This window comes from Rattus norvegicus, chromosome 7 (genome assembly GCF_036323735.1).
Source record: "Rattus norvegicus strain BN/NHsdMcwi chromosome 7, GRCr8, whole genome shotgun sequence".
NCBI lineage: Eukaryota > Metazoa > Chordata > Mammalia > Rodentia > Muridae > Rattus > Rattus norvegicus.
In genome coordinates, this window is record NC_086025.1 from 116,097,200 (window position 1) to 116,114,112 (window position 16,913).

The 16,913-nt window shown below is 48.8% G+C and overlaps 1 long non-coding RNA gene across 2 annotated transcripts; it reads left to right on the forward strand.

Annotated features, from left to right (window-relative positions):
- The first annotated feature begins 2,775 nt into the window (after positions 1-2,775).
- Positions 2,776-15,996, forward strand: LOC103692952 (uncharacterized). Of its 2 annotated transcripts, XR_005487276.2 has the most exons (4): positions 2,776-2,906; positions 3,378-3,540; positions 6,508-6,654; positions 8,647-15,996. It is a non-coding gene; the product is annotated as an uncharacterized LOC103692952 (long non-coding RNA). The 2 variants fall into 2 exon arrangements; XR_010053450.1 differs by having other exon boundaries at positions 2,794-2,906; positions 6,508-15,996.
- Positions 15,997-16,913: the final 917 nt, after the last annotated feature.

The following is a 16,913-nucleotide window of genomic DNA, read 5'->3' on the forward strand; positions in this document are numbered from 1 at the left end:
AAGAAAAAGAAAACAAGCAACTACTGGAACTAAGACAGTGAGATCATCAGGAGATGAACCTGGAAGGACATACTAAAGGGCTCAGGGGAGGCATAACCTTCAGTGCCCACCTCGGAACAGAAAACCCAAGCCTAATAACCAGTAGCCGATAAAAAAATCGAAAGGAGGAAAATCACAGAGGAAACAGATTGGTCAAGGATAAAACCAAGGGAGAATCAACGGAACCACAGCTGGATCCTCGCAAAGACGGATATTGACAGATCTCTGACAAGAGCAGCTTATACGTGTGAGAAATGAGCAAACCGCATAACATGGCTAGAGTGGATTCAAAACCCACAATCGCTCACATTTACGAGCTGGCATCACGCCTTGTTCGATTGCACAAGGTCTGTTTACAGGTGAGATCTACTCGGACATCCTCTCCGCGGTCCCCTCCGCCTGTGCAGCGGTGCTTACCGTAGCCAGCCCCTCTGCCACACTCTCTTCCACCCTGTGGTCAGGCCCTTTCCTGAGCTGGAAATGGCCTTCTCCCTCCTATGCAAACAGTGAGATCCACTGCAGCCTCCTGAGGCTGTTCCTGACATCAATGTGCTTCCATCCATTCTGCCGTCCCTAGGAGGACCATGGATAGCGACATGGACGTCCACAAGTGGGTGGGGCTGGGGATAGGGCTCCGCTGGCAAAGTGCCTGCTATACAAACATGAGGAATTGGCTTCCGATTCCTAGAACACACTAAAAACAAACAAACACACAAACACACAAATACACAAACGCTAGGTGTACATACAGAGAGTTTTCTCTGTTCCCACCAAACACGTCTGCTCCTGCCCTCTTCTGGGCAGAGCGTCTCCTTGTGCCGTCTGCAGCCCCCTAGGTTTGAGCATATTACGCCCACCATTGCTCTACACTGGGCACTTCTGTTCCTGTCTCTACTGATGAATTGATCAATGGACAGCTAAGAAACCTCAAGGCCGGGGTTGGGGATTTAGCTCAGTGGTGGAGCGCTTGCCTAGCAAGCGCAAGGCCCTGGGTTCGGTCCCCAGCTCCGAAAAAAAAAAAAAAAAAAGAAGCCTCAAGGCCCACCTGTGCCAGGCAGACCTTGGCTGGTTTACTCCTCACCCCCAGTGACAGTGCGTACAGCCATTTACAGATGACAAGGCAGAGGCACAGGGGATGGATTGGGTGGGTGGGGTCTGAAGCTATGCTGGGGAACAGTCATTCTTTTTCTTGAAAGTCAACTCTCGAGATGCCCGAGAGTCACTATGGAGACCAAGCCAGCCTCTCACTTTCAGCAATCCTCCTGCCTCTGCCTCTCAAGTGCTGGCATTCCGGGGACATGTGCCATCACACCCGGCAAAATAATTTTTGTTTTATTTTGAGACAGGGCTTTTCTGTGTATCCCTCGCTGTCTTGGAACGCACTCTGTAGACCAGGCTAGCCTCAAACAGAGATTTGCCTGCCTTTGTCTCCTGAGTGCCAGCATACTTAGCTGCAAAATGGTTATTTTAGTGATGAAACAAAAATAAATCTGTAAACACTTGTTTTTAGGTGTATTTGTTTTTAGTTATGTATATGACTGTTTTGCTGGCCGGCATGTTTGTGTATCACATCCACGCAGTGCCTGCAGAGGCCAGAGAGGGCGTGGATCATCTACAACCAGAGTTACAACCAGTTGTAGTGGCCATGTGGGGGCTGGAAACAGAACCCTTCTAAAAGAGCAGCCAGTGAGTGCTCTTGACTGCCGAGCCCTCTCTCCTGCCCTACAAAACTAAATCTTAAAAAGAATGGCATGGTGGCTAATATTACAAGTCTGAGACAGGAATTACCATCAGACGTTCACTCATAAACAGCCCGGGTTACACAGTGATTTCCAGGCCAGCCTGGGCTACAATGACAGACCTTCTATGTAAACAACAATGACAACCTAAGAGACTGTCACACAGACCACGCTGACAGGCTGGCAGGCCTGTGTAGGTTGATGTCTATATGCAGGTGAGGGCTGGCACAAGTTAGGTAGAGGCCATGACTGGACAGTAAAAAAGTAAGGCGGGGACAAAGGCTTTGTAAGGCAGAAGAGAAGGAGAAGGAAGGAGAAACAAGATGGAGACGGAGAAGGATGACCCAGATCAGGATGGTCTTTTGAATTGCCAAGGTAGTCGGGATGGGTTTCTGTAGGCAAATTTATCTTATCTAAGTGGGTGGTTTATATCCTTATCGATTGGTTGTAAATTGATTGTGTGGATGTATTATGGATTGAGAATTTAACATATAAATCTGATTGTTGGGTTGCAGTTTGTTGAGTTTTGGTTTTAACGGGTTGTTGGGAGTTTTTACCATAACTATTAGGGGGCGGATGTTGGGAAGGTAAACAGAGCAGCGGCAAAGGGCTAGGAGTGGGTAGCTGCCACTGGGACCAGGGGGCGGATGCTGGAAATGTGAGCAGAGTTCACAGTAAGAGAGCAGCGAGAAAGAAAGGCGGTCTCTGTATGAAACTGGTGTGGCAGAGACCCGCTTGGGTCAGAGAGTAGTTGGGGGCAGCATGGAGCTGATGAGATAAGTCAGCACTAGTTCCGATGGCCCCACAGAGCAGGAACTATCAACAGCACAACGGCCAGGGCACGCACGGGAACCATTCCGCACTTTATTTTTACCACAACACGCCTGGATGGTCTAGGCTGGCCTTACATTTGCAAATCTGTAACCACTGCCCATTCACCCCAGCTCTAGTCATTTGTGACAACACAGTAAGGACATGTCCTCAGGTGAGCCTCACAGCCACATCCCCTACAGAGTGTTCCCAAGGAGAAGTGGAAACCTGAGGGGTCTTCGAAAGTCAGTTGTGTTGGATGGTGTCCTGCTGGGGCAAGCAAACACGTGAAGGAGCGTTTGGCTGAAGCAGACACAGGTGAAAGGATGTTCTGTTAAAGCAAGCACGTGAAAGGACACGTGATGAAGGGTTCTTCACTAATGACAGGCGTGTACTGGTCCACCTTACATGGCATAGTTGAGCTCCGTTTGTCAGGACTCCATAGAGAGAAACGCACCAAAACACTTCTGGTGGTGTGCTGCAGTTTCTTGCTGCTTACGCAGACTTGGGCTGATTGGCAGAGTGATGTCAGCTGAGTGAGACTCACTCGGAAAGACCCATGGAGGACATGCGATGTATGGAGGACTCAACATACTGAGAAGAGCTTGGCTTGCTATAGAGCTAATTATGCTAGTCGGTCTCGCTTCTTGGCTGATCTTTGCTTCACTGAGAGAAGCATAGCCGAGAACTTCTGATGTCATTTCTCCCCACCCCCCACCCCCTAGCCCCCACCCCCGTCTCTCCTGCTGACTCATGCCTTTTTGGCTGAGGCATGGCTGTCTCTGCTAGGCAGTGCCACTGCTGCTGTATCCTGACTCTACTGAACTGGACTGCTGGTGTAGCCGTGAAGTGTTTAGGAGTGGATCGAGCGGCTGCTGCTGACCTGTGATCTGAACTGTTGATTTCCTGACAACGAAAACAGGATTTGCTCCAAAGAATCATTTCTAAACAGGTCCGCTTCCCCCCTTATCCTTTCTTTTCCATTACCTCTGGTGGGTGGTGGGCTAGAAAGGAAGTTAAAGCATTTAAGAACCATCACTAAGGGCTGGAGAGATGGCTCAGTGGTTAAGAGCACTGACTGCTCTTCCAGTGGTCCTGAGTTCAAATCCCAGCAACCACATGGTGGCTCACAGCCATCTGTAATGAGATCTGACGCCCTCTTCTGGTGTGTCTGAGGACAGCTACAGTGTACTCACATATAATAATTAAATAAATCTTAAAAAAAAAAAAAAGAACCACCATTAAAAACAGGATTTGAAAAAAAAATTATGGGGTTGGGGATTTGGCTCAGTGGTAGAGCGCTTGCCTAGGAAGCGCAAGGTCCTGGGTTCAGTCCCCAGCCCCGAAAAAAAGAAAAAAAAAATTATGGTTACAACAAGGTCAGAAGCAGAGAAGCACAGTGTTGTGCTAATCTCATTCCTTTGGCAAACAGAGTTAAACTTTTGGGTTTTGGGGGGGGTGTTTTGGGTTTTGTTGTTTTGGTTTTTTTTTTTTGTTTGTTTTTTTGTTCTTTGTTTGTCTGTTTTTGTTTTTGTTTTTTGGTTCTTTTTTTCAGAGCTGGGGACCGAACCCAGGGCCTTGCGCTTCCTAGGCAAGCGCTCTACCACTGAGCTAAATCCCCAACCCCTGTTTGTCTGTTTTTGTTTTGTTTTGTTTTGTTTTGTTTTGTTTTGTTTTGTTTGAGACAGGACAGGATTTCTCTGTGTAGCCCTGGCTGCCCTGGAACTCACTCAGTAGACCAGGCTAGCCTACAACTCACAGAGATCTCCCTGCCTCTGCCTCTGCCTCCTGAGTGCTGGGATTAAAGAAATGTACTGCCATGCTGGGCTAGACATTTAAATTATAATCAAAACGGTATATGCTTGGCCTTGGCTGATTTATGTAAAGCCTACTGTAGTTTCTTTTAGTCTGTGAGCCCAGTTGGATTTTTCCAGAATGCTTCTTTCTTCCTGACTCACAGCAATACTACCACACAGAGTTCTGTCTTTCCTGCTTTGTCCCCAGAGGCCATCTTGCCTACCGGCGCCTGAAGCCACTGCAGTCCAGTCTCTGATTGACAGGCCCATCCTAAAATGAGATGAAGCCCTTTGTGTCTGTCTTCTCCCACCCCCAGCCTGAAGCATGCTGGGAACCTGATCAGTTTTCCGGTTTAGGACAAAAGCTTGCTGGGTGCGGGTGCTGTCCTTTGGCCAGTGAGAAAGCAAGGCGGGGAGAGCTTCAGGTGTAGTCAGGCCTGGATGTTGGTGGCTACTGAGAAGTGGCCATCTTGCATGATTGGTTTGGGTAGGGAGTCATATCTGGTTCACTCTGATTCTGATTGGTCAGGAACAACAGGGAAGCTGTCAGTCAAATTCTGGGGTAGATGCTTATGGAGGTTACTGGTCAGTTTCTTGAATTCTCCCTCGAGGTAGCAATCTGCCTCCCTGCAAGCAAGTATGACCACACTCACAAAACATCTCCCTCTCCCTCTTCCTTTCCCTCTCCCTCTCCCTCACTCCCTCTCCCCTCCCCCTCTTTCTCTCCCCTCCCCTCCCCCCTCCCTCTGTCTTACACACACACACACACACACACACACACACACACACACCAACAAAACAACAAAACAGACAAACTTGGCGGGCTGGAGGGATAGCTCGGTGGGTAGGAGCGCTCATTCCACAAGCAAAGGGACCTGAGTTCAAATTCCCAGTAACTACGTAAAAAGTCAGGCGTGGCTATGCACATGCTTGTAACCCCAGAGCTGTGGAGGGGAGGGTGGAGACAGGAGGACTGCAGAGAGTCGCTGACTGCCAACCTAACTCTGGGTTCAGCGAGAGACTACAAAAGAACACGGTGGAAATAGAGTAGAATACTAGGTGTCTTCCCCTGACCTCTGCATGTGCACATACACCACATCTGGGCACATACACGAAAACAGAGAAATGATGAAACGAAAATATAAAACCAATTATATACATTATTCTGCTCATACCCCCCTCCAAAACAAAAAAAGAAATCCCCACACTCCAGCAGAGTCAGGTGGATCTGATCTATAGGCCAGCCTGATCTATAGGGTGAGTTCTAGGATAGCCAGAGCTATACAGAGAATCCCTGTCTCAAGACGGACAGACAGACAGAAACCCTTTGAGCAAAGGCCAGTGCTCTCGTGTCCAGGTCACCCCCAGACCTGCCCCCTTTCATCCCTGGCACTAGTGATCAGCTTACTGGACCTCGTTTCTCAGGATCCTGATGCTGAGGGCTCTGCCCTCTGCCCAGGTTTATGCCTCACAGGTAAGTTTTCAACAGCAGCTCCTTTCCCTCCCCAGACTTAGGAGGAATGGGGAGCTTTGAGTGATTCCCCAGCAGAATGACTTTTTCTATTTTTTTTTTTTTTTTGAGACTGGTCTCATGTAGTCCAGGCTAGCCTCATAGTACGCTATAAGGGGTTTGGTAGGTCTGAGAAAAGAAGAGAGTTCAGAGTGGCTACTTTGACCAAAACAGAGAGGTGGTCCCCCTGAGGCTGGGAGGGAGGCAGGCTGGAGGATCAGAACAGTGGAGTTCCTCTCTCTGGGCGTGTGATCCCCATGTGAACCTCGGCTCTGCTCGAGGCAGCATTCCAACACTGTGGCTCTTGTACATTTGTCCTTCAGAGCTATTTGAAATCTGACGGTGGAACTCTTGCAGTAGCTCTTCATAAATAAGGTCACCTTTAACTATGCTAATGAACCAATCCTCCTGGATTTGCTTTCAAAATACTGGGAGTCAGATCAATGTAACGAGACTCGCAAAGATCGTGAGTGTTCTTAACTGGGTCACGTGGAAACTCACCAGCCACAGGATTGACACAAAATGTCCAGAAGTTTGTGCCCTGGCCTCCAGTGCTGCCTGCCTGCTTCCTGTCAGACACTGACCACAGGTGCTGTGTCCTCCAACTTTCCAGGGAGCAATTCCGATGGTGGTGGTGGCAGGCCCAGGAAGGAGTCAGCTGCCACAGGGAAAGCCCCCACCCGGGTGGAAGAGAGAAAAGGAACATCCGGGAGGCCAGGGATCAGAGGCTGAGGCTTTCCTGCAACAGCGGCCATAACAGGTGAGCATACACTAGGAAGCAAAGAACAGAGGCTGCCCTCACACAACTGGAGGGCAGACGTTAGGGTGGCAAACCAAACCAAGAGAGGTCTTCTTCCTTCTGCTTCTAGCTCTGATGGTTCTCCTCCAAAATTCACTTATTTGTGGACTGCTGAGGCCCATTGGTGGCCTTATGACCTGAGTTTGATGCCTGGTGCCCAGCTGGTGGGAGGAGAGAAGCAGCTCTTGAAAGTTGCCCTCTAACACCACTAACACACACACACACACACACACACACACACACACACACACACACACACACACACACATAGAGGAAAAGGGAGAAAGGGAGGGGGGGGAGAGAGAATAACAAACAGATGTAAAAAAATTAAAATGTGTTTAGTGTGTGTGTTTGTGTAGATGGTACTCAGGTCCTCTCACATGGTAGGCAAGAAGAACTCTACCACTGAGCTATGTCCCTAGCCCCCTACAAAATTCACGTTAGAACCCTAGTCCCCCTCTTGATGGTATAAATATCAGGAACTTTGGAAGGAACTGAATTCAGAAGAGGCCATGAGGAGGCAGCACCAAGTCTGTGCCCTAACGCGAAGAGAAATGGGAGACTCCCTCCTTCCCACCCTCCCAGCTGCTCCCCTCCATCTATGATGGTCCAAACAGCCACTTGGGAGGCAGAGGCAGATGGATCTCTGAGTTGAGGCCAGCCTGGTCTATAGAGTGAGTCCCAGGACAGCCAGGGCTACACAGAGAAACCCTGTCTCAGAAAAACAAACAAGTAGCCACCCTAACGGGTCTCACCACACACAAATCTGCTAGCACTTGATCTTCAACTTTCCCAACTCCCGAGACCATGAGAAATACGTTTATTAGTCAATGTTAGTAGAACTTCATTGCAGCCGCTGAACAGAGCAGGCACCTGTGGTCCTCGGCATTCCTGGGCTTGTGGCAGCATCACTGAATCTCTGATCCCCGCCTTCATCGTTCAGTGATCTCTCGATCACGATGTCTGTGTCAAATCTCCCTCATATGACTGGTGAGTCAGGTGTAAGCACACGCCAATCTACTGTGACATTGTCTGACGTTTACTGCAGATGCAGAGATCCTGCTTCTCAATCAGGTTACCGTTGAGACAAACAGGCCTGAGACAATACCTTCATTTCCAGATGTGTGATCTTGGGCAAGATTCCCTACTACCTGAGCCCCAACCCCTACCTCCTCACCTACCCTTACCCCTCACCCACCCCTACCTCCTCATCCACTCCTAGCCCCTCATCCACCCCTACCTGTCACCCATCCCTACCTCCTTACCCACCCCTAGCCCCTCCTCCCAGCCCCTCCCCCTCGGTTCCCCTAGCAAACAAAACCACTTGCCCAGAACTGCTACTCTTAACTGTGGCTCCCCACACAGGCAGCCCCTCCCCCAGCCTTTGATAGCACTAAACTATTTTTTTTTAATCAATTCATCCTGCAGCCGCAGTTTCAGCGATGATCAAATGCAGCCACCATCCTGCAGATAAGCCCCTTCAGCCTGATTCTCACTGCAAAGTACTTATCTTAAGAAAATCTAGGGAGAATCTGCATTTATCTGGAGAATAACTGGAATACTCTGCAAGGGTTTCTCTACCAAATGGTTCTGCTTGTCCCAGCGGGGCCTGCCTGACTTTCAGCAAAGCACAATGAAAGGAGGCTTGGGCGGGAGGAAGGTTCTGTGTGCACCTTATCCTGCCTGTGCTGGAGACTGCCCCAATGGACCCTCAGTGTTGTAGCCATTCATTCAGACGCACTCAAATTCCCCAGGAGGCACTGACCTCTTCCACACCTTTAATCCCAGACTATCTCTGAGAGTTTGCGGTCAGCTTGGTCTACATAGAGAGTTCCAGGCTAGCCAAGGCTACATAAAGAGTGTGTGTGAGAGAGAGAGACAGAGAAAGAGAGACAGAGCAAGATTGTCTTGCTCACTGGATCACACTGGCTCTTGGGGCATTCTCTGTTTCAGAAAAACAATGGATACATTAGCAACGTCTTGTTTCCTTTTGCTCTGCCAAGCAAAAGCATGGAAACCTCTGGGGAATTCACTTGACAAGCTAAGAACAGGAGGTCAGTGTCTACACTGTTACCACAAGTGTGCTGTCCCCGTGGCTCCTACCCCTGGGGAGGCATGGCTGTGTGGAACTGTGCCCGTGCCATTCTAACGGGTGAGGGAGGGAGTGGGTGGTGTGGGAGAGGGGACGTGGTTCCAGCCAATGACTTCCTTCTGTCTCCTTTCTGAGGGTATGTCTGTTAGTCCCTTTGAAGCAGACACCCTCAAAAGGATGGTGAGACTGCAAGGTCCGGTGAGCCTGTCCCTTTTCCTAGCTGGCCTTGAGTCTCCCCTGCTTCTTTGTCACATAGCTCAGGCCTCTTCACTAGTGTGAAGGGCTAATACATCCCTGTTCCTGAGGGAGCACCTGGCTCTCATGCTTTAAAGATTCCTCCTGAGGGCCAACGAGATGGATGGCTCAGCGAAAGGCGCTTGCTGTGCAAACATGACAGTCTGTGTTCGATCACCAGAACCCATAGTGGAAAGAGAAACTGACTCCCAGAAGTTATCTCTGATTTCCACATATGTTCTCTCCCTCTCCCCCTCACACGCATCCTTTTAAAAAGTCTTTTTTTTGGGGGGGTTGGGGATTTAGCTCAGTGGTAGAGCGCTTGCCTAGCAAGCACAAGGCCCTGGGTTCGGTCCCCAGCTCCAAAAAAAAGAGAAAAAAAAAAAAAAAGAAAAAAAAAGTATTTTTTTAAAAATATATATACTTTAATTCCTGCTTCAGTGACTTTCCCTTATAGGAGGAGCTCAGCTGCCCTGAGTCCCCCTCACTGTTGTCAATGGGCAGGGCTTAAATGTTTATTTTAGAAAAAAAAAGAAGTGGGCAGTGGCGGTGCACACCTTTAATCCCAGCACAGGGGAAGCAGAGGGAGGGGAATCTCTTGTGAGTTGAAGGTCAGCCTGGTGTACACAGTGAGTTCCTGGACAGCCAGGTCTACATAGAGGAACCCTGTCTGAAAAAGTGAAAGAAAGAAAGAAAGAAAGAAAGAAAGAAAGAAAGAAAGGAAGGAAGAAAGAAAGGAAGGAAGGAAGGAAGAAAGGAAGGAAGGAAGGAAGGAAGGAAGGAAGGAAGGAAGGAAGGAAGGAAGGAAGAAAGAAAGGAAGAAAGGGGGCAGGCATGGTGGTGCAAACCTTTAGTCTCAGCACTGGGGAGGCAGAGGCTGATGAATCTCTGTGAATTTGAGGCCAACCTGGTCTACATAGTGAGTTCTAGGCCAGCCAGTGGTACATAGAGAATCCTGCTTCAAGAAAAACAAAACAAAAACAAACAAGTGATAAAAATATCTCTTTACAACTTTTTTTTTTTAAGATTTATTTTAAGGGTTGGGGATTTAGCTCAGTGGTAGAGCACTTGCCTAGCAAGCGCAAGGCCCTGGGTTCGGTCCCCAGCTCCGAAAAAAAAGAATAAAAAAAAAAAAAAGATTTATTTTAAAAATAAAATGCAGTGCTCTATCTGCATGGACACCTGCGTGCCAGAAGAGGGCATCAGATCCTATTACAGAAGGTCGTGAGCCACCGTGTGGTTGCCTGGGATTGAATTTTGGACCTCTGGACAGTATTCTTAACTACTGAGCCATCTCTCCAGCCCCGACAACTTATTTTTTAAACGAATTCTTTTTAATTATGTATATATATAGGGACCTGTATGTGGTTATGGACATGAGTGCAGATGCCTGCAGAGGCCAGCAGAGGGCACTGGAGAGCCTCTGTCTGGAGTTGCCTAATGGAGTTGTGAGCAGCCTCATGTGGGGGCTGGGAATTGAACTGGAGTCCTATGCATGAGCAAAAGACACTCTTAATTGACCAGTCATCTGTCTCCAGCAGCTTTACATTTAGTCTTTATTTTTATTATGTTTAAATTATTTATGCGTATGTGTCTGTGTTGGTCAGCATACACACCCATGCAGATGCTAGAGGCAGGAAGGTCAGGTCTCCTGGAGCTGGAGTAACAGAGGTTCTGATCCACCATGTAGGTGCTGGGAACTAAACCAGGTCCTCTACAAGAGCAGGGAGTGCTCATAAACACTCTCCAGCCATCTCTTCAGCTTTTAATTTTAGAAAAAAATATTTAAAAGGAGGACTCAAAGGGTTTGGTTGGGGGAGGGGGGTTGGAGAGATGGCTCAGTGGTTAAGAGCACTGACTGCTCTTCCAGAGGTCCTGAGTTCAATTCCCAGCAACCACATGGTGGCTCACAACCATCTGTAATGAGATCTGGTGCCCTCTTCTGGTGTGTCTGAAGACAGTGACAGTGTACTCACAGACATTAAATAAATAAATAGGGGTTGGGGATTTAGCTCAGTGGTAGAGCACTTGCCTAGCAAGCGCAAGGCCCTGGGTTCGGTTCCCAGCTCCGAAAAAAAAGAAAAATAAATAAATAAATAAATAAAGCTTTAAAAAAAGGGGGGGGGATTAGGTTCGATTGCTTAGGGGACAGCATTGTCCTTTAGTGAGACGGGGAACTTGAGGACAAACAGGTGGACGGGGTGTGTCAAGCCTGAGAGAGTGTGAGTGTGTGTGTGTGTGTGTGTGTGTGTGTGTGTGTGTGTGTGTCTTAATGGGAGTGTTGTAAGAGTTGTTGAATTCAGGGTTGTGTTCAAGGTGAGGCTAGAGCCAGCAATGAAGCCATGGGAGTTGCTGGACATTGGTGCTGATCAAAGCTACAAGAAAGCACTTCTTCTAAAGAAAGGGTAACATTTTAAAGTTAATTCTGGTTAACTTAGAAATGTTAGTATCACCCCTAAAACAACATTGGCAAAGACCTCCACTAGGAGTTCACAGAAAAGCCAGCCTCCTCTCTCTGCCTGACGCTGCTGAGGCTACACTTGTGAGGCCTGTCTTCTGCAGCTAACAAGCACATGTCACTTCTTAGCTGCTGGCTGCATGCAGCTCCTCTCCCAGTGCCAAAAACATCAGGAAGATGTCAGCTCAACAAGGTCATCAGTGAGCTGAATGGAAGACATTGAGAATGTCATCGCCTACGGTGTTGGCAAGCACCAGTGTGCCCGCAGGTGGGGCTGTGGCTGTTTCTACTGCCCGGGTCTCTGCAGCGCCTCCCACTGCCCCGCCCCTACTCCATGAGCCCCACCCCCAACCACAGCAGCAGAGGGGGTGAGAAGGGGATAACGCTTGGGATTTGGTTTGCTTGACTAAATTCCTATAGAGCGTTTTGTTGTTGTTGTTTTTGGGCACAGAGTTTCTCTGTATAGCCCTATCCTGGAACTCATTCTGTAGACCAGGCTGGCCTTGAACTCAGAGATCTGTCCGTCTCTGCCTCCAGAGTTCTGGGATTAAAGGTGTAAGCCGCCTCCCAACCCCAGCTAAATAAAGTCTTTTTATGCTTTAAAAAAAAATCCATCTTTTAAGGGTTTTGTCATGTGTGGCTGTGGATGGAACCTGGGGTCTTGTGCTTGCTGGGCAATAAGTGCTCTACCTCTGTACTCCAAGCCAGCCCCAGCTATTCTGGGAAAAAAAGAAAAAAAAAAGTAACACACAACCTGTAATGAGAAGCTCTTGGTTCAGCTTCTTGCAGACAGGTCTCAACTGCCCAGGCCAGAGAGACAAGAACCCAGGAATCAAGAGAGTAGTCCGTGGTTCAGTTACTTCTCTGTGATAAAAAAGACCCTGGGAAAAAAAATTACTTAAAGGAGAATTATTTTCTCTCACAGATCCAGAAGGGGAAAGACATCGCTGCAGTCAGGGAAGGCAGGGTGACTGGAGCAAGAGGCTACACGGTCACATTGTAGCTACTCAGAAAGTAGAGATGGAAGTCTGCACCAGCTGCCTTTCTCCATTTTATGCAGTACAACACCACAGTCAGGGACTATGTACCACCAAGGCTGGGCACAGCTTCCTACCTCACTTAAAGCCATCCAGATAATCTCTCACAAGCATGCCCAGAAAGCTCCGTGTACTGTCAGGTCGACAACACCACACACCACAGAAACTCTGCTGGGAGCAGGTGCATCTGCCAGGTAGATTCCACCCAGAAAAGGAAGTAATATCAATCATCGTAGCTTCAATCTACTTTCTTGAAACAGGGTCTGCTGTATAGCCTTGGATAGCCTGGAGGTGACTATGTAGACCGGCCTGGTCTTGAACTCGTAGAGTCTCCTGTTTCTAGCTCTACTGGGATCAAAGATGAACGCCACCACACCAGGCCCTATCTACTTTTCTTTTCTGAACTTTTTCTTTGGCTTTTTCAAGACAGGGTTTCTCTGTGTATCTCTGGCCATCCTGGAACTCACTCTGTAGACCAGGCTGGTCTTGAACTCAGACATCTGCCTGCCTCTGCCTTCCAAGTGCTGGGATTAAAGGTGTGTGCTACCATTCCAGGCATACTTTTTTTTCCTAAGACAGGGTCTAGCCTAACCTTGAACACACGTGCGCGCGCGCGCGCGCGCGCACACACACCCACACACACACACACACACACACACACACACACAGATGCTGAAGATAGTAATAACATGATATTGGTGCTTTGGGGGAAGGAGCAGTTTTCAGGTGTGGTTGACTTGTCTGAGGTTTTCCTGTTGTGGTAATTGACTGGGAGCTGGGCTTTTCCTCCCAGGGTAGACTTTCCACCTTGTTCCACTTCCCTTGAGCACCTTCATCTACTCTGTGCACTGAGCTTTTCTGTATTCAGTCAGCCAGAGCACCTCTTCCCAGAGGTCTAAGAGATGGGCTGTCACTCTGGGAGAGGCTGATGTGACATTCATGCTTACTCCAGCCACCTTCCCCAGCTGCGTGGAGAGGAACTGCACTCTGGGGCAGAGAAGATAGAAATCACAGGAAGCCCTGGTCCCCTGTGCTGCCACCACGTGTCCACCTTTGGAAGCTCCAACTGCCTTCACTAACGCCAAATACCATTGATGGGTAATTTATTTATTTATTTTTATATTTATTACATGTAAGTACACTGCAGCTGTCTTCAGACACACCAGAAGAGGGCATCAGATCTCATTATAGATGGTTGTGAGCCACCATGTGGTTGCTGGGATTTGAACTCAGGACCCTTAGAACGGTCAGTGCTCTTAACCACTGAACTATCTCTCCAGCCCTGATGGGTAATTTATAAAGAATAGTTTGTTTCCTTGTCGTAGGAGCTGGGATAGGGAGCTGGAGGGCTGCCCCTGGGAAGGACCTTTTTGCTGAGTTACAGAGTAGGCCAGAGCAGAAGTTACCCAGAATCCTTGGATTATAACCATTTTCTCCATAACTAGTCCAAACCACACCCACAACACCAATCAAGTTGGGCGTGGTGGGGCACACACCTTCAATCATAGTGTTGGGAAAGGAGAGAAGTAGGTGGATCTCTTGACTTTAGGGTCAGCCTAGTCTACGAAGAGGGTTCCTTCCAGAGTACATGGTGAGACTCAAGAAAGAAAGGAAGGGGGGCTGGAGAGATGGTTCAGTGGTTAAGAATATTGGTTGTTCTTCCAGAGGTCCTGAGTTCAATTCCCAGCAACCACATGGTGGTTCATAACCATCTCCAACAGGATCTGATGCCTCTTCTGGTGTGTCTGAGGACAGCTACAACATACTAACATACATAAAATGAATAAATATAAAAAAAAGAAAGGAAGGAAAGAAGAAAGAAAGGAAGGAAGAAAGAACAGACAGACAGACAGACAGACTGGCGAGATGGCTCTGTGATTAAAAACAAGTGCTGCTTTTCCAGGGAACCCAAATCAGTCCCTGGCACCCACTTGATTCAGTTCCTGGCACTCATGGCTGCTTAGAAACCAATACCACAGGATCCAAAGCTTCTGGCCGCCACAGACACTGGCCCTCACCTGCACATCTTCCCCAGGATGTATAATTTAAAACATTGTTTTTTAAAAAACACTGATCAGTTCTTAAAGACCCCGCCTTAACCACCTGTCTGGCTTCAACAGTTTGGTTCTGCAGCCCACAGGTCCACACCAGATGCCAGAGCTAGGGCTTCAAAACAAAACCTGTTCCTTAGATTCTCTGACCCCAAGGGGTCCATAAACCGTGCACATCTGGAAAACCTCACCTACACACTTTCCCGGTGTTATTTACTCAAGTAGAGAAAGCAAAGCCCCTCATGGCCTTTCTCTCCAAATGAAGGCAAAACCATTAGGCTGGAAGACACTGGGTAAGCAAATAAATAAAAGCGACAAGCCCTCTTGGGGGACAGGCCCTGAGGTCTCTCCTGCAGCCGACTCGAACTGATAAACTTGAGGTTACTACACGGTGACCTGCAGACGCCCCAGTCTCTCACCACTTGTCATGGCCAGCAGGGGACCACACTCACTAGGGAGAGACGGACCCACCTTTGCTTCCTAAATGACAGCCCTGAGCCAGAGATGCGATATGTTTCTGGGGCGCATCTGAGGACCTCCGAGCATCTGTGCCGTCTTTAGCCCGAGGCTTTCTCAGGCTCTACGGGAGAACTGGCTGTGCGCTCGTTCGGAAGCACCAAGCCAGGTGACAGGTGGAAACACTTGAGCAGCTGCTGTGTTAATGCCGCGCAGGGATCGGGATCGCTAACTGCAGGTCTGAGCAGCAGTCCCTTCCGGAGGGCTCCACAGATAGTCAGGGGCCCTGCATCTCAGCCCCAGTACAGTGGAGCACCACGGAGCTGGGGGCAGCCGAGGGAGCTTCACCAGCTCCGGTGCATCTAAGGTGAAGATCCTCCCAAGCTGCTTTTCTTTAGTAAAGGTTCATATATCCAGGACCAACAAGGGCACCGTTCCTGGTGAGATTAGACCTCCGGTTTTTATATCTTCAGCCCCCTGGAGCAAGTCTCTGCTTCAGGTCTGAGGTAGGTTCAGCTCTCAGAGAATCTGTGTCTATGAGATGGGCATGCAGAAGCCTTTTGGGCTTCTTTGAGGCAGAGGAGGATGCAAATATGGGTGCACACAGCCAGGGTTCTCCACCTTCACAGACTGCTGGGAATTTTGAAGCTAGGGTCATCCTTCTGTGTTGTCCTGAGCCAAGGATAAGGTTTGTACCACTGTACCTGCTGGTCATTGCTGCCTTGGAGCACGGCAGATCCCCCACGGAGATGGACAATCCCTGCGGAGGCTCCCTAAGGGAAGGAGCCTTTCTGCAGCTGAAGGAAGGGGCCACGGACTGTTTCCCTGTGGCCCTGAGCCCAGCTTTTCCACGCCCTGTCCTCTGAACACCCGATTTACTTTGATTTGCCGTGTAGCCTATGAAAGTAGATGACGGCCTTACCAATACCACAGCTTCTTAAAAGACGGGAGTGGGTGACTTTTTTTTTTTTTCTTCAGACAGTCTAAAAAAGACTGGAATACAAAACTTAACTCTTCATTTCTGGTACAGAGACTTTGATCCAAGGGTCAAGTAGGCAACATTGGTGACCAGTGTGGTCTGGTGAGAGTCACAAAATATAAATGTGGCTTGGGGTTGGGGATTTAGCTCAGTGGTAGAGCACTTGCCTAGCAAGCGCAAGGCCCTGGGTTCGGTCCCCAGCTCCGAAAAAAAGAAAAGGAAAAAAAAATAAATAAATGTGGCTCTTCGGGGCCCACATTTGTGACTATGTGGAGGGGAAGAGACAGTACACACACACACACACACACACACACACACACACACACATGCGTGCATAACATCGAAGGTGTGTATATTCCATAGGTAACAACATCCAAAATAAAAGAAAAAAAAAACAAAAAAAAAAACAGTTCAGCTTCCAGGCTGAAGAAATACCATATGCCCAGGCACAGGCGTGTGAAGGGGTCCAACGTGCTCGGAGCAGTCATACATTTATTCATTCAACAAATATTTACTGAGCACCTGCTACGTTCTAGGCGTGATCTCAGGCTGGAGGCACAACTGTGAAGAAAACACAGCCCTTGCCCTGGGAGAGCAGACATTCAAAAGACAGGCAACCGGCGAACAGGCGGTAACCACAGGGCCATAATAAGCCCCTCAGCTACCCAGAAAGCCTTGGGTAGAGAAGGGTCCATATGGCTGGTGAGGGTCAGTGTTGCCAAACCCACAAGGTCAGGGAAATTGGTCTGAGGCAGGAGCCTTTGAGCAAGGGCCTTCAGACAGCACTTGGGCTGTGGAGGACGGCTAAGGTGCTGGAGAGTGGGAGCCAGGAAGCTGAGGCCCAGCAGGATTCCACAGGTTCTTGAAGGCAGGACTTTTGCTTTCTGTGGGTGTGGATGATAAGCAGCCCTGG